This window comes from Polypterus senegalus, chromosome 8, assembly GCF_016835505.1.
Source record: "Polypterus senegalus isolate Bchr_013 chromosome 8, ASM1683550v1, whole genome shotgun sequence".
Lineage (NCBI taxonomy): Eukaryota > Metazoa > Chordata > Cladistia > Polypteriformes > Polypteridae > Polypterus > Polypterus senegalus.
In genome coordinates this window covers 19817835-19836772 of record NC_053161.1, presented here as the reverse complement: position 1 = coordinate 19836772, position 18938 = coordinate 19817835, and positions in this window count along the sequence as shown.

The following is an 18938-nucleotide window of genomic DNA, read 5'->3' as shown; positions in this document are numbered from 1 at the left end:
GAAGGGAACTTACAACTGGTAATGCTTTGGGTTAGCAAGAAGATTCCCAAACCGCACAGCTAGGACGCACCCTGCCTCCAGTTCTTTGTTACGTATGTTTGATTTGCACTAAATAATTCACCTTTTTTAAGATATCATACTGTTTTGCCATCAGATTGTGTGCCTTTTGGTAGGTAAATTTTTTGGTTATGCCTCCACACCTCAGTTAAGCACATTGCTAAGGAAATCGCAAGATAAACTTTAGGAAAGTGACAACCTGATTTAAATTAAATCCGAAAGGCAAATAGAAATCATAATATTTTTTTCATTATTGATATCCAAAAACAAGATTTGTAGTTACTTAAGTGGTTCAAGATATTTTTATGACTCATTAAATTTCCTTAGACCCAAAGTATAAGGCCAGGATCAATCTTAGGTAAGTCAGTATGTGTGATTTTGTCTAATTCCAGAAATATGCACATGAACATCACAGATAAAAGGAAAGGTGTGTGTTGTAGAAGAAGGAGAGTTGCTTTTAACTCAACTTATTAATTATTGGTTTTTCCTTTGACAGTTCTGGTAATTATTAAATAATTTGGTAAAGCCTCCACTTTATTTCCTTATCTTTCTCTATATCAAGGTAACTGAAACACACTCATACAGTTTATTGATAAACACAAGGATTACAGAAATGTAATAACTGCATATATACTGACAGAGAACAAAACGCAAGACACATGAGAAACACAAACATATAACACAGACAAGGCTAACTGTTTACTGGTTATTTAGAATTCTAATTTCTCTTTACACAGATAAAGAGTAATATGATACCAGGTCTTTAAGGATGATGTCTGATGTTGTGTGGAGTTGTTGCTGTTTTTGCTCCAGGTTCAAGTGGAGGATTCTTCTTGCGTTGGAGTGTACTGCTTCTCTTTTTTACATGGTCCTTTGTTTGTGGTGTGCTGTACCTTTCTCAGTTTACTGTGTTCTCTGTAACTTCATGGGGAAAAGCATTACTCTAAATTAATAGCTCATTTTCAGAGTGGGCTCAGTCACTGGCACAGAGTATGGCTTGGCAGAATTACAAAGTACAGTTAGTTTTTGAAATAAGGTGTGACCTGGGGTGATTGGATCCAGGTCACTTCCAGTTACAGAACCAGTGCCTACTCATGTGCTATGTTGTCATCATATGAGGGCAGGTTCAGTTCTCAGTCACAAAACCAAGATTAATGTTCACTTGAGCAAAGGAGACTGACTCTGCAGAGATGTTAGTTGAAATTCACCTTTTTATCACAGCTGACCCAGTGTAGGTACAAACTGCAAGTTGTGACTTGGGAGTCCACAAAAGCGCATATGGCAAAAACACTTTCAAAAACTCCCCACTAGAGGTGGGAAAAACACAGTCAAAAACACTGACTAGAAACCCAAAAGGCAGAATCAAAAATCAATAAACACAGTTCCAATACAGAATCAAAAACATTGTCACAAAATAAACCATAGGGTCAAAAATCTGGGAACTCACAAAGCAGGGCAATAGGCACAGTAAACACAAGAAATGCTACACTTCCTAATGCGTTTGAAATGAATCGTTAGGGACTATAAAAGCCCTCTCATAAATAGGCCATAATTGGCAGGTGGGCCTGCCCCTTGGGGAACTACCCACAAAACACAAGGGACATAATCTGAAAATTTACATGTTACAAATAGACATAAAAAAATGTACATAATAAAGAAAAGAAACATTAATACAAATAAATAATACAAAATTAGACAAGGGGAAATTAGACATCAGCTAGGGGAAAAATGCTGGCTGAAACAAGACACTGCATTAACCCATTTTCTCAGGAATGCAGGATGGGGGGTGAAACTGAATTTCTGCATTTGTGTTGAATCTGCTGTCTTAACACTAGAATCCCTGAAACCTATGAAAAAACTCGTAATTCTGGGTCACCTTAAATTCCTTCGCACCTCTCCATTAGCGTCTTTTGTTTTACAAATGTGTCGATCAGCACAAGCAGCCTGCTATCCCACATACCCCCTCAAAACTGACAGAGCTGAATCTGTTGCAAAATTCTCAGAGCTCAAGTCTCTTTATCTGGCAGTGATGTGCCTGGAGCTGTATAGGGTAAATAATATATTATTATCTGGAATACATACATGTCATGGTTGTTTCATGTCTACATCAATGTGTGTAAGTGTAGGATGACAGGAACTGCTGAACACATAGCTAAAACAGAAACTTTTTCTAATACTAATAATAACGTGAAGTGTGTAATGTGCAAAGACTTTAATCCAAATATCAGATAAACATGTGTGCTTTTATTCAAGAATATAACCAAAGAAAAATAAATCATGTTGCTTTCAATGACTTAAAAACCCAAGCTCAAATGTCAATGAGTTGCTATTATTATTAGTATAATATAATAAAAATACATTTGATTTGAGTTTGTAACAACCAGAGTAAATTTTGGCTCCTTGTAAAAGTTAGCACTTTTTTTTTATAATTCAGTTTTATTCTGTCAGTGACATTCACGTGGCTCAACGAACTTGCCTCTCCCTCTCTGAGTTGATGGCATTTATTTCCATTCTTTTGACAAGAGCAGCGATGACCACAGTTGGTGTTGTGGTTGATGCCTGCTCAGAACTATTTGTTGTATTGGTAATCAAAGATACAATGTCCCATGACCACTATCAGACTACCATGTGCCATTTGCGCTTTGATAACAAAGTGCCCCATGCAGACTGTGTGAAAAATGACAGATTTGCTGCAATCTTGGACATCAGGCAACGTTTTGTTGAGAACTGTGTTTTGAGTTACAACCCAGGACAAAGACTTTCCGAGTCTGTGGTCATAAAGCTTATGGAGCCGTTTATGGACAAAGGCAGAAAAAAAACAACAGACAGCTTCTTCACAGCGCTTTCACTTGCTAGTAGACTGCTGCACTGCAACACAACTCTGCTTGGTGCCATAAGTAAAATGGGACTTCCACCTGCAGCTATAGTCCCTTTTGTACGCAAGCAACTCTCCACGCTAGTGTTTAGATCTGGCAGTGCCATGCTGATGGTGTATGCACCCAAAGAGAAGAAGCCTTTGATTTCAGTCTGTAACAGCCGGTGTAAAGTTTTGCTACCTGTAAAAGTTATCACTGAATGGATATAAGCAGATACAGAAATGCTGGTGAATCATGTCTGCTTGGTATCTTGTTGTCACTTGAATTTTTTTGTTATTCAGTTTTATTCTTGAATAAAAGCACACTTGTTTCATTATACCTTTCTGTAAGTGTTTATTTTATATTTCAGTAACCACTTGAATGAGATCAAATCTGTCTCTGCCTCTATCACGCACACATTCATATATGAAAATGTCACTATTTGAAAATGCTTTGCCATTTGAATATGTCTTTTTTTTGCTCTTGCATGTACTCCACGTTATGGTACATGATACTGAAAATGCAGACAGACATCTTACACTACAGTTTCTAGTGTTAATAGGCTTTGTGTCCCACTAGAAAGGCTAGCAAAATTGGTAATGTTCATTTTGTCCAACAGTGTTTATTCCATTGTTTTCAGCAGGTATTTTTCATGTCTGCCCATAGTCATCAGGAACTTTCACTGAGGGCTGTGCTTTGTTCTGTTACTACTTAAATTCACTAGGAAACATTTTACCCTAGCGGTACTTGGACCCCACACTATATATAGATTGGTTACGCAGATGCAGGCCTGACAGTGTGTTAGACAGAACATTTATTTGTACTCGGGGAAATTTGTTTTTTACTGAAGCTCTTTAAATAATAGATAGATAGATATACACACAACACTGTAGTCTGAATGGCTACAAAGAAAGCATTTTTAAAAAGAATGAAAACTTCTTACTTGGCAGATCACAGACACAGTGAGGCATTATGCAGGCATATTGCTGTTGATATAAAGGAGCCCCTGTAGCATTTTCATTCTCTTCTTCTCTACTATCTCCAAGGGGTCTTGAAGTGATATTAACAGCCCAGCACACCACAGCATAGAAAATAATACTGGGTATCACAGAGTTGTAGGAGATGTGAAGGATGTCACTTTCCACATTAAAAGAACATAGTCTCGTAACAAAAAAGAACCTGCTCTGTCCCTTCTTATATATTTTCTCTGATCTTTGAATTGTAGGACTACTAACTTTAAGTGTAATACTTTTTGATGTTTCTATGAAATTCTCCCTAGAGTATTCACCTCTAGTTGAAATCACCCTTGTCATGGCAGAGTGAATACATGCAGAGGTTCATAACTTTTTGCACAGTTCTGGGATATTGGATTTGAATAGCAAGTAAGATCTTTTAGACGAAATCTGGGGTGACCATTTACTGTAGACATTTATTTGAAAGTGCAAATTTTTGTATTTCTTTTACCCATCCTACCCAGCTAAGATACAATTTTGTGATTTTATTGATTGATTTTGCTAATAAATTCTGTTCATGTTTGAGTATACTGAAGCCTCTATATCCTTTGGAGGGTTTTAGGGAGGTCATCGAAAAATAGTAATAGGAGCAATCATAACTAGTTTTAATGTATTTTCTGCAGCACTTTCTCTATATTTATTTTTCACTTACCATTTAAAGGAAAAAACTTTTAACTTTGCAGGCAGGTAAATTCAAACTAAAGTATTTTTCACAAACTAAACTACTCACAATCATAGTATCTTCATTGTTTTAAACAGAGACAATTTCATTTGGATTTATATCACCATGACCCTGTTATTTCTAAATCTTAAATTTGTGCACTTAAATACAGTTTTATAATGAGAGCAATGGGTTTAAGAACAAAAGGAGCAATCCAAACAATACTGTGGCTAAACGAGCTAAAGGGATTAACGTGTCAATCCATTGCTGTCTCATTCAGGTCCCTGCAGGGAATATGAGCTTGTAATGAGAACACAGCAAGTTTCTGGGGCTTAATCATGCTGGCTTGGAAGTTGAACACAGAGTAGGAATTGACAGTCAAGAACTTTGTTTGAACTCACAGAAGATTTATTCTTATCTCTTTTAAGTGAGGTCAATGCAAGGCAAAGATTTATCCTCACCCTCACAACAATATGCTCGTGCAGTTCATTGGCATGTAAAAGGTGATTAAAAGGCTGACAACTATAGGATTCATATAAAAAGAAATTTGTAACAAACTTGTGCCTGTAGAATATAGTTAAAGGAGTGCATACTTAATATTATTATAGAAATGCACAACTTTCTATGATTTGTATATATAGTTTTTTCTTTTTTTGTCTTTTTCTTATTTAATATCTATTTCTCAATTTAGTTTTTCTTTACATTCAAAGGATTATTATTTACATTTTTGCTTATGTTTTTAATATGTTGCATTATATAACATTTTTTTTTATCTTTCTGTTATTTAATATCTGTGTTTGACCATTTTTCCCTGACATTATGTTTCAGCTTTATTTTGAAATGATTAAGACAGTTATAGTTTACGTTAATATTATTATAACTTCTAAACTTCACATAAGCATGCACAGATATAGCAACACAATACTCTGTTAAATGATAAAATCTTAGAATGAAATGAATATTTACATTACATTTCGCATATATGTAAAGCTTCCAAATGATCTGCTGAGTATTTGATTCCTCTTAGTCATAATAAAATATGCACTTTAAATGCCCTTTTGTAGTAAACTGTGCCAGGGTTATTAAAAGATCAAAAATATTTAATTATTATCTCCAAAAATCTGCTCAGTCTAGTTCCTTAAAGCAAATTCACTAAATTGTTAAATCTTTTACCAGGTCACTAGTTCATACAACTTAAACAATATTTGGAAAAGAGAAAAGCCAGATTATTCACACTTTGACATGACTGTTGCGTTCACAGTTTGTATTTTGTACTATCAGAACATGTATAAATATGAATAACAACATTCTTGTAGTCCATTACATAGAATGGTGATATAGGCATTAGCTTTAATTGCCTCAAAGATGCAGGGACCAAAATTTGATTCTCATCTTCACAACTGTCTGCTTGCAGTTGGCACTTCCTAAATTTGTCTAAAAAGGTTTCCTCTGAGGTTTTCATCCCCAACCTGGTCTTGTACAAGTGAGTTTGGCTTCTTCAGTCAGTGTGCTTTGCAATAGACTGGAATTCCATTATGACTTGTTTCCTGTCTTGTGGGCCATTTTGCCAGGAAGGCACCAGCACTCATAACCCACAGAAAGAGAGAGGCAATGGGAGAATGGGAAAACTCTGCACAGACACTGCTTGGACTAAGACTCTGACAGTCTAAGGCAGCAGAGTTAAGCAATGTGTTTTTTTTTTTACTTTGTCAGTGTTTCTTTGCATGATTTTTTGCCTTGTGAGAAGATTGTTTTGCTAATTTCTTTTCGTTGGTAATATGGATTTGCTGAATCTTCCCACACTTGTTGAATTATATAAATATGAGCTCGAGTAAGATAACACACAATATGAGGTGCACTGTGATTGTGGGCAAGTCAGGGATAAGTTAAACCCATTGGTTTATAGTGCAGGTATGAGGAAGAAGATGGATGATACAGTATTTCTCCTTAGTTTCATCCTCCAAACTTTTAAGGGGCATGGCCCTTTTGTTATCGCATTTACTACCAACTAAGCTATTAACTTACTTTGATTTGCATCTTACCAGCTGGATTTCTGATTTCCTTACAGTACGAGTTTGAATTAGTAGTGTTTGTGTTTAATAAATTATTTCCTTCCATCGGTTACCTTCTAAGGATGTGTATTTTCTTCCTCAGTCTTTGATTGGTTTACTGTAAGAACAATCATCAGTGCAGAAACAATTAAATTTGCAAATAACTGCTATGATTAGCTTATTGTTTGAAGAGTGTCACACTTGGGTCACAGATTTGCACAGAAACACAGGAGGCTGTAGAGACAGGAACTTTATTCAAACACTGCAAACAAACATATGCCTCTTTTTTTTCAAAGGTTTAAAACGGACTCCTTGACAAGACGGAAATGACAGTTCTGTCTTACAGTTTAATAGAATGCAAACATATCTTCCTCTTCAAAAGAGTGCACATCAGGAGCAGGGAAGGTCTGAGAGAGAGAGAAAAGCAAACAAACAATCCAAAAACTGACAGGTGCTGCTCGGACTTTTAAGTCTGCGAAGTACCACGTGATAGATCAGCCACAATTAAGTCCAGTAAGCATGGGAGAAATGTGAAGGTAGTCTCTGTAGGAGTGCGAACAGCCCCCAGCTCACATGAGATACAATATTCAGTCAAATGCCAGTAGTAGAGCTATGGCGATTAATGTCAGGAAGCTGTGACTATCATTTAAATTTGTTTGATTTGTCAGAAACTGTTGTAAAGCTGTAGGCTAATGACCATTCTGTTTTTAAGAAAGAATAGCAAGTTTTATTTTAATAATGTTTTATTAATTAATTTTGTTTTTATGTTATTTGATTTTTTATCAATATGGTTTGAAAATCTTAATATAAAGAAAAAAACTATTTATGACAAAAAAATAGTTGGTCTGCCGCCCCTGCTGTCTCATGTCTATCAGTCATGAAATCTGTGAAAATCAGTTTATGTGACCCTTCATAGCCCATCTTTGATGCATTCTCCCTCTTTCCATATATGTATAATGATGTAGTGATAGTCCACTGCTGTGAGTCATTTAGTCCACTCTCATGGTCTCCAGAAATGTATGAGCTATAAAAATTGACAGTTCAGCATTTGTCCTGTCAGAACAGAATAGATTTAGTAAACTTAATCGATCAGTTAGTTATTTATTAGTTTTGCTTCTCTCAATTCCATTAATTAATTTAACACCTGGTAAGTGTCCCACCTTATTTTCCTTACCTTCCTCTGTAGGAGAGGTTCCTGGATGATAGACTCAAATTAATGGAAGTACACTTGTTTTAAGAAACAATTTATTGCATTCAGCACAGAATTTTAATTGACCAGGGTATACCCTTTACTTCCAGAGTAATGAAACAGCTATGTGAGAGCATTGCAATTAAAAAATTGAGCACTACTGTTTACCATCCTCAGAAGAATGGCCTGAATGAATGATTTAACAAGACTTTAAAGCAGATGATTAGAAGTGTGGCTCATGATGACCTGACACCCTGGGATACTGTGTTGCCCTTTCTCATGATCACTATTTGTGAATCCCCTCAATCTTCTACCTGCTTAAGTCCATTTGAATTAATTTTTGGAAGTTAACCACAAGGTCCATTGGAAATATAGGTTTTGTATAGATTTTAGATACTTGAATAAGATTTCCAAATTTGATGCTTGATCAGTGTTGTGTATTGATGATTTACTGGAGAAACTCGGGCAAGCTTTGTATATTTCCACCCTGGATATCAGAAAGGGGTAGTGACAGGTGGCTCTAGGGGAAACCAGGGTTGTTCAAATTCACTAGAGTTCTATTTGGACATCATGGTGTACCTGTAACTATTCAGAGTATGATGGAACACATACTGTGTATTCTGGAGCGTATCTCAAAGATGGGGTCATTTTCTGTAATGAATGGCGGTCATATCTCAATCGCCTACAAGCAGTGCTTGACAGCTTGTGACAGGCTAGGTTGACAGTGAACCCTAAGAAATGTAAATTGTGTACATCTGAAATGCATTATTTGGGGTATTCAGGTATTGGGGAATTCTAAGAGTATGATTAGACTTCAGTTGAACAAGGTGGGCGATGTCCGGGAACGCAAAAGTAGTACTGGGCTTTCCTAACTTTCCTTAAAGGAGGTTCATCCTGAATATTGAGCATAAAGCCATCCCTCTAACTGAGCTGAAAAAGGGCAGAAATAACCACAGCATTGACATGTCCAATGATTGTAAACAGTTCTTCTCTGACTTGACAACCACTTTGACATCATAAGTGGCTCTGAGGAATTCAGATTTTTCTAAAGAGTTCATTCTGCAGATGTATGTGACTGCATTTGGTTTGTGGGCTGTTCTCTCAGAGTTTTGATACAGAAGAACATCCCATCATGTTTCTGGGCAGGAAATTGCTTCCCAGGGAGTGTCATTACTTGACCAAAGAAAAATAATGTCTGGCAATTAAGTGGGCAATGAAGGTGCTCCGCTATTACTTGTGGGGTTTCATACTCTGGTATCCCCGAACGGATGCTCGACTACTTCCCAAGTGTGCTGGGTGCTGAAATGCTGTTAAAATTGGAAGCAATTGGTAGTCTGCTGCCACTTCAACTGTATGTTCATAGGCTCACCACGTACAGCATTTGTCATGCCATGGTTGATGCAGGGAACATTTAAAACTGTCTGCTGACCTGGCTGTGCTCACGTTCTGTCTTTCCTCCAGAATGAACTTGAATGATGAAGGTGCCTATCTCTTCTTTTAATCTGAAGAAGGGAGCTAATGCAAGATGACTGTCAGCATCACTGCTGATGTGACAGCTCCCATTTGGGTAAATGCTTAAGAATGTTCCAGTCTTCACAACAATAAAAGTGATTTTCTCAGTAACCTGGACTCACCTCCTTCTCTCTTGCACAAGTCTGTGACCCACACATCACTATATATATATATATATATCTATATATATCTATCTATACTAATAAAAGGCAAAGCCCTCACTCACTCACTCACTCATCACTAATTGTCCAAGTTCCCGTGTGGGTGGAAGGCTGAAATTTGGCAGGCTCATTCCTTACAGCTTACTTACACAAGTTGGGCAGGTTTCATTTCGAAATTCTACATGTAATGGTCATAACTGGAACCTATTTTTCTCCATATACTGTAATGGAGTTCAGCTCGATGGCCAGGGGGGCGGAGTTTCGTGTGACATCATTACGCCTCCCACGTAATCACATGAACTGACTGTGAGCGAGTGCGTAGACAACAAGGAAGAGCTCCAAAAGCGCTGAAGAAAACATGCATTATACAATTGAGAAGGCAGCGAAACAATAAGAAGCGAGCGAGTGACACATACAAGCATATTCATAAGTGCAGCTACTGCAGAAAGAAAGCACGGTGTAAACCGTAAGTTTAAATTAAGTTTATAGACACGCTCCCACTGCCGTTTGTCATGCACAGTGACGCATACAAGCATATTCATGACTGCAGCTACTTTGGAAACAAAGCACGGTGTAAACCTAAAGTTTAAATTAGGTTCATAGAAAGGCTGCCGCTGGCGTTTGTCATGCCCATGACCAATGCGGGATACAAGGTTAATGAGAGGACGCAGGGTATAAACGAGAGTTTTGATCACTTTGTAACTAAGTTAAAATTGCTGGTGAAGGGCTGTGCTTATGCAAATTCTGAGACACTGTGTTTATGGGGGGACTGACAGTTGAGGCGGGTGAGGGAGTGATGTCATCCTCTCCCCTCCCATTCACCTCATTTCGCTCTGAGCTGAGCTCCGCAGCTAATGCGGTCTTGCGGAAGCAACTTTGTCACGCTGCCACCAAATACTCACAGAAAAATCCACAAGTTAATACACACGCTGTCTCTAGAGTTTCTCCACACTCTGAATCCTCCAGGCACTACTTACAAATGGTTACACTGACAATCATGTTACGTTATTTTTAAAATGCTTCCTTTTCTTAGCACAAGCACAGCTGAGAAGCTTCGATGCATGTGCTTCATAACGCGTTAACAAAAAACACAATTAATCACACTTTGCATTCCAAGCAAAGGGGAACTTCTCTCAATGCATGATTTCCTGGTACACCGATTACATTGATGCACACATCAGAGCTACAAAAATATATGAGTCGGAAGAAAGGTCGTTGCTAGGACTGATTGTAGGAAAATTTCATTTCAAAAGACTACCCGACGGAAGCCTTAAAAAGCGTGGTTTTCTGCAAACTGTGCAAAAAGGAGCTTGCATAACACCGAGGCACTTCAACCTTACGGTACCATCTAAATGCAAAACATGTTTCAGCAAACACAGAAACTGTGTATGCTGTTAGCACTAGCAGTACAAGTTTGAGTACCAACAAAAGGTGTCGGCAGCCCAAAAATGATGAAATGACTGGCTTCAGGACCAAAATTAGTTTGTCAACATCGGTCAAACTTACAAATTCTCTCGCAAAATGGATTGCTTTGGACTGTAGACCACTAACAGTGCTGGAAGATAGGGGGTTAGAAAATGTGCTACAGTTAGCGTCAGGTCATCCAACTTTTCAACTGCCATGCCGAGAGACTATTTCAAGTAAAATTCAACAGCTTTATGACACTGAAAAGCAAGCAAAATTAGATGCATTACAGAAAGCGGACTTTTTGGCTCTTATTGGGGATCATTGGACTTCCGTGACCGTTAGTAATTTTAATTACATCTAATTACAAAATGTTCAATGATCACACTGTTTTAGCCTAATGTACAAAATAATTTTGGCTAAGGTTACTCAGAGTATAAAGGTGAAGCTGGTCAAATTTCCTTTTATGTTTCTGCCTTATTTTTTTAAGGTGAAAAACTGCACTTTATGTTGAAATTTTTCTTATTATTATTTAAAGACAATACCATTCTGAACATGTACTTAAAGTACTTAGAATACCACTTTATTTTTAAGGCTGCCCAATTTTAGCCACGGATGATGATTCTGATTTAAATTGAAATGCAGTTTAAATGCTTTTTTTTTTTCAGAAATTAAAAGAGCTTGAGTTTACAATATTCATGTCCATGTCTATTATTTGATTCTGTCGCCCATTAAAACCCTTTTAAATTAAAAAAAACATTTGTGCTTTGGGGCAAATTTACGTGTGCGATTACATGCAATGAATCAAGATTAATTCATTACAAAGCCTCTAATTAATTAGATTAATTTTTTTAATCGAGTCCCACCCCTAATATATATATATATATATGGATATGTATATATATGTATATATGTGGATATGTATATATATGTGTATATACAGTATGTACATATGTATATATATGTGTATATATGTACATATGTATATGCATATATATGTATATATATGTGTGTGTGTGTATGTATATACAGTGGAACCTCGGTTTAGTCGAGTGTTTTGCAAGACGAGCAAAAATTTTTAATAAATTTTGACTTGATAAGCGAGCAATGTCTTGCAATACGAGTAGTATGGATACACTTTGTCTGCTGAGTGCCATGTGATCACAACTGAGCTGATGGTTCTTCTCTCTCTCCTTATCTTGCTCGCTTGCCCAGCGCGTATCTCTCTCTCTCTCTCTCTTATCTCGCTGCTTGCCCAGCGCGTATCTCTCTCTCTCTCTCTCTCCTTATCTCGCTCGCCCATCACATCTCTCTCTCTCTCTCTCTCTTATCTCGCTCTCTCCACCCAGCGTCTCTCTCTCTCTCTCTCTCTCTGGCAATCGTCTCCTATTCTCCGTCTGAGTCTTGTGCCTCACTCATATAGTCAACATCCGATGAGTATACTGTTTCCTACAGCATTGTGACTGTGTGTGTGTGCACTGTGAAGTCGAGTCCCCATCTTGCTCCATAAAACACAAAGCTGAGTCTCAGTACTTTAACACCAGCTTTATTCAGCTTGAAACAGCAACAGCGCTGTTATTTATTGTAGTGGGATCTTTATAATGTTCCTTGTATAACCCATTGACGACAGGCGCTTATAGCATGTCTGCGATCTTTTTGGATGCGCTTATACGGTGAACTGCTACATCGCTGGGAGACTGCGATTGCTTTGGGATGCTCTTCAGCGTGTCATCCCGTTGGGTGGAATCCCACATGAGTTTAGAAGCTCACAACAGCCATGATTCTTTTTAAAGGTAAAGTGTAGGTTAATTTGTATTACGTATTTTACTTTATATTTTGTATTAATCATTTTTATATGAATAATTTTGGGTTGTGAAACGAATCATCTGAGTTTCCATTATTTCTTATGGGGAAATTCGATTTGATATACGAGTGCTTTGGATTGCGAGCACGTTTCCGGAACGAATTATGCTCGCAAACCGAGGTTCCACTGTATATACATATGTATATGCATATATATGTATATATATGTGTGTGTGGCCAGGACATTGGGAGTTTGGGGTTTGTGCATGATTATATATATATATATATATATATATATATATATATATATATATATTGGAAGAGTGCAGCGGTCTCCATGCTGGATGGCGTCCGGAGAGGCCACGCCGAGGGGCGTTTCCTCGGTATGGCACACACACATATACTGTATATACATATGTATGCATATACAGTGGAACCTCGGTTCACGCCCTCTGAACGCCCTGGTTCACGGGGCGTGGACAACTCGGTTCACGACCAAAAGATCGCCTCTGCTGCCCTCGGAAACTTTTGCCTCGGTTCACAACCACACACTCGGTATCAACAAGCCAGGTTCCCTTGCCTGCCTGCAAGCTGAGCTGAAAGAGAGAGAGAAAGAGAGAGAAGAAAGGCATTGCGAGCACGTGGTCTTTGTGACCAATGAACTGGGGTCTTGGTGACCAAATATTATTGTAAATAATTTGTAAATAAGCGTGTGGTGGTGTCAAAACAACATGTCCGCCTGTCTGTGCCCGGTACCGTTCACAATATATATATATATATATATATATATATATATATATACACACACACACACATATACTGTATATACATATGTATGCATGCTAGGGAGGTGGAGGAGGAGATTGCTTCACGTGTTTGCTGAACAAGCCAGTTTCCCTTGCCCTCAGTTGAGAGAGAGAGAGAAAAGGGAAAAAAGGGAGAAAAGCACGTGCCTGCTGGGAAGGGGAAGGAGGAGATTGCTGCACGTGTTTGCCTGCCTATCTGTAAGCTGTAGTGCAAGCGAAAACATCCCTCCCCCACAGGCAACCTGAGAGAGAAAGAGAGCTGCCATGCTTTTCATTTAAACAAAGCCGCTCCTTGTTCATTGTTTTCAATAAGACGTGCACTCTCTTTGTGCTCTACAGTATTTCGTGTGCTTTTGCAGTTAACTATGGCTTCTAAGCAAGTGGAGAGTTGTCAGAAGAAAGTTTTGAAGAAAATTGAAATCAAGTAAAGAAAGAAATTACAAAAGATGGAAAAAATGTTTACCAGTTTACTCATTTACCAATCGGAGAACCCTCGTGCTTTCAAGCAGCATAATGTAAACAAAGCCAGACTGCCAGTAATGTGGAGGGTCACAAGAACGTTCTTTTTGGAATGGCTGCATGAGGCTTTCACTCCCACCAGCTAAACCGCTAAAAGCACCAGAAACCCAAGAAATCACAAGAGAGAAAACACCTGAAGGAAAACACTTCATGCCAGAACTCGTTTCATGCAAGGTTAGTTTTCTTGGTGGTTTTGTATTACGGATTTTTCATAAGTAATTTTTTAGTTCATAATGCGATTTGTTGCAATGTTATTTTTCTCTTTTTCAAATGTTCGCTTTTTCCTTGTGCTTAAAACTCATGAAAGGTTTACAGATGGAGTTTTTCATAGCGATTAGGTGCGATGTTACATTTCTCTTTTCAAATGTTCGCTTTTTCCTTGTGCTTAAAACTCATTAAAATTGTTTACATGGAGGACTTCATCGTGTGATTTGTTGCAATGTTACTTTTTGGTTGCTTGCGAGTTGGTTTTTAAATGAAGTTCGGATTTGTGCGATGTTTTTTTCTGCTGTGCTTAAAAGTCATTTTAAAAACATTGTTTACAGTGATCAGGCTTTAGGTTTAATAGCGTGATCTCCTGCAATCTCACTTTTTGTTTGCTTGTGAGTTGGTTTTGCAAGCGCTTTGGAATTTTTTCTGCTGTGCTTAAAAGTCATTTTAAAAAAATGCTGCTGAGCACGTGCTACAGAGAGATTAGAGAGCCGGGCAGCTGACAGGGAAGGGATTGGGGGGACGGATAGGTGTGTGTGTGTGTGTGTTTGTGCGCTCGCGCTACACAGAGAGAGAGCGCGTGAGCCAGCCTGCTCCTGTAGCTGATCAGGGAGCCTGGGTGTTTTGTGTCAGTGTTATTCAATGTTTTTACATTAGTTTACTATTACACTGTGGATTCTATGGTGTAATTAACTATATTTGTGCTTAATCTGTACATATTTTTACATATTTACATACAGTTTGTACGGTCTGGAATGGATTAATTGTATTTACATACAATCCTATGGGGGAAACTGCTTCGGTTCACGACCAACTCGGTTTACGACCAAAGTTCTGAACAATTATGGTCGTGAACCGAGGTTCCACTGTATATGTATATATATGTGGATGTATATGTATATATACTGTATATATGTGTGTATATGTATATATATGTGTGTGTGTGTGTGTGTGTGTGTGTATATATATGTATATATATATATATATATATGACAGCAACACTCATAACAATGACAATGTCAATCATGTTACGTTATTATTAAAATGTTTCCTTTTCTTAGCACAAGCACAGCTTTAACACACTACTTCTCTGCTGCGAAGCGCGGGTATTTTGCTAGTAGTGATATATGGCCTTCCAGTCAGCTGGGCCAATACACCTAGGCCACCAGGTGGAGCCCTCGCTGCAGCATGGAGGTGCCCCAAATGCCACCAGGAATTATGGACAATGGAGTTTTTTCCACAGACTTGCTGGATACCACGGGGGCCGCTAGAAGGCGCTGCAGGGAGGAACAACAATTGTTTTCCCTACAACCCAGAAGTGCATCCTAGTCACATGAAGTAAAAGTCCAAATGTTATTTTTATTTGAACAATACAGTGCACAAAGCACCCTCAACTCCACAATACTCATAAATCAATAAACACTACAATACTCAATTCTCCTCTCCCAGACATTTCGCTACCCTTCCTCCCAGCTCAGCTCAGTGTCTGGGCTTTCCCAGCGTCCTTTTATACCCCCTGACCTGGAGGTGGTCCTGCCCCACAGTCCACAAGTCCTTATCACTTCCGGGTCAGGGTAAAAGTCATCTCCTTCAACCTGGCAGTACATCATCTCCTGTTCACGTGACCAGGTTATAGGGAACATAAGAGTTCATGAGCCCCCCTACAGCGACTCCCTGTGGTTCCCAAGGAATCCAGCAGGGCTGTGTATAAAACCTACAAAGTCCACAAGGCCCTGCTGGAACTTGGGGCACGTCCATGCTGACGGGAGAGCTCCTCCTGGTGGCCAGGGGATGAGGGCTGGAAAGTCTTGCCTGATATTCATCACAATACACACACATATATTGTATACTGTATGTGGTCATCTAAGAGCACAAGTACATCCTTTCCAGCTCAAAGATATAAACAGTTTCATTTATATCTACTGTAACTTTGCCTTTAAATTTTTATATGCGTAATGCTTGTGTGTTCTTTTTATTGACTGGTGATTTAAAGCAAATGTCAGATTTCATTTTAGCAATAATAATGACTCCACAAATGTGATTTTGTACAGGTTTCTTTCTTTCTCATCTGATTCACAACTATGTTGAAAAACTTGCTCAAAGAACCTTTGCTTTCAGTGGCATGTCTGACCAGAGAAGCAATAGATAAATGAATGATGTATAAATGCAGTTAAGATCAGAGAGTTAGTACAAAGACTGAATCATTCAAAGGAAGAACAGCACATGTATCACAAATTTATAGTGAAAAGAAATAGCTGACTCACAATTGTTCTAACACATTAACGAAATTACTGTATGAGCAGGTTATAGAAAGATAGTGAAAAAAGAAAGGGAAAAACAGAATACATGAAGTTGAAGTGATTGAGTTTGGAGTAGATGAAGGCCATAAGTTGCAGCTCACTGTTTACCCAGGAAGAGCAGCTGTTGGCCATATTGAGTAAAAATATTGAGGAATGAGAGACTCAGGAGATGAACACCAGAATGAGAAGAAAAACTTAGCAAAAGTAAAGATTCCATGCAAAATACAGACTGGATTTCAATGCTTTAATGTGGGTAGATTGTTATTATATATAACTGAAAGTGTTTAATAATGAACTGCTTATGGTTTACAAAGCCTCAAATAATCTCGCTCCTTCCTATATTTTGGAATGCCAATCAGCTTACACTCCAAATCATAACCTTAGATCTTCAAATCTTCAAATGAGTGTCTGCTTATAATTCCAAGAGCTAAACTTATAAGAGGTGGTGAGGCAGCCTTCTGCTGTTATGCACCTAAAATCTGGAATAGTTTACCGACAGAAATTCACCAGGCTAATACAGTGCAGCACTTTAAAAACTGCTAAAACCCATTCTTTTAACATGGCTTTCTTATAACTTTATTTTAGTGTAACCCTGATATTCTGTATATAAATATAACTAGCAAAATACCCGCGCTTCGCAGCGGATAAGTAGTGTGTTAAAGAAGTAATGAAAAAGAAAAGGAAACATTTGGAAAATAACGTAACATGATTGTCAATGTAAATGTTTTGTCACTGTTATGAGTGTTGCTGTCATATATATATATACACACACACACATATAAACATATATATACATATACACATATACATATATACATATACATACATATGTACATATATATATATATATATACACACACACACATACATCCACATATATATATATATATATACATATCTACACACATACATACAGTATACTACACACAGATATATATACACACACACATATAAGCATATGCAGTAATCCCTCCTCGATCGCGGGGGTTGCGTTCCAGACCCAACCCGCGATAGGTGAAAATCCATGTAGAAACCATATGTTTGTATGGTTATTTTTATATATTTTAAGCCCTTATAAACTCTCCCACACTGTTAACATTATTAGAGCCCTCTAGACATGAAATAACACCGTTTAGTCAAACGTTTAAACTGTGCTTCATTACAAGACAGAGATGGCAGTTCTTTCTCACAATTAAAAGAATGCAAATATATCTTATCTTCAAAGGAGCACCGTGAAGTGCAGATAATGTCAGAGAGAGCGCTCGCTAAGAAAAGCAAACAATCAAAAAATCAATACGTGCTTTTAAGTATACAGAAGCACCGAGATAAAGCGGCATTTTGTAGAGGAGCGTCCTATCTTCTAGGCAAACAGCCACTGTGTAAACAGCCCCCTCTGCTCACACCCCCTCCGTCAGGCAGAGAGAGTGAGAGACACAGAGAGAAGCAAACAAAACAAGCGCCACGCGGGAAACATATCTTATAGCATTGAGGAGTTTTAGTTAATATGTAATACATGCTCTGATTGGGTAGCTTCTAAGCCATCCGCCAATAGCGTCCCTTGTATGAAATCAATTGGGCAATCAAACTGAGGAAGCATGTAACCTAAATTAAAAGACCCATTGTCCAGAAAGCGTGAACCAGCGAAAAATCCGTGATATATATTTGGATGTGCTTACATTTAAAATCCGCGATAGAGTGAAGCCGCAAAAGTCGAAGCGCGATATAGCGAGGGATTACTGTATATACATATACACATATACATACAGTATATACATATACATACATATCTACATATGTACATATACACATATACTGTATATATATATATATATATACACATACATCCACATATATACATACCCTTTTGGGTGCAAGCAGCTTTTGCTGGGCGTGCCAGAATCCATCGAGGAAGAAAAATGAAAAACATTATTTGTACAAAATCTTAATTTATCTATCCATTCCTAAATAATTAAATGGGCAGGCTATTTCGTATTAATGCAATACGCTGCTTGTTAAAACGGATGACTTCCGCTCTTACGTGCACATAGTGCTGCGTGGGCATTATGAACTATCGTATCTGTTCAAGTTCTATTTAAATTTTAAATATAAGTAATTTTTATTTAGTCGACAGAAATATGTTTGATAGGAATGTAAGTTAAATTTAGTCATCATTGCATACATTTTTCTTCACCATAGAAATGTAAAGACTAAATTCAACTTACATTCCTACCAAAGATATTTCTGTCGACTAAATAGAACCTACATATATTCAAATAGAACTTAAAAAGATATATTTTTTTCAAATCTGAGCGTGCATTTTAGATCGACTTTACTTGCACTACACCGAGCCCCGTGCTATTGTGCTCTCGCCTGCCTGCCTCAATAAGTCATCGTCGC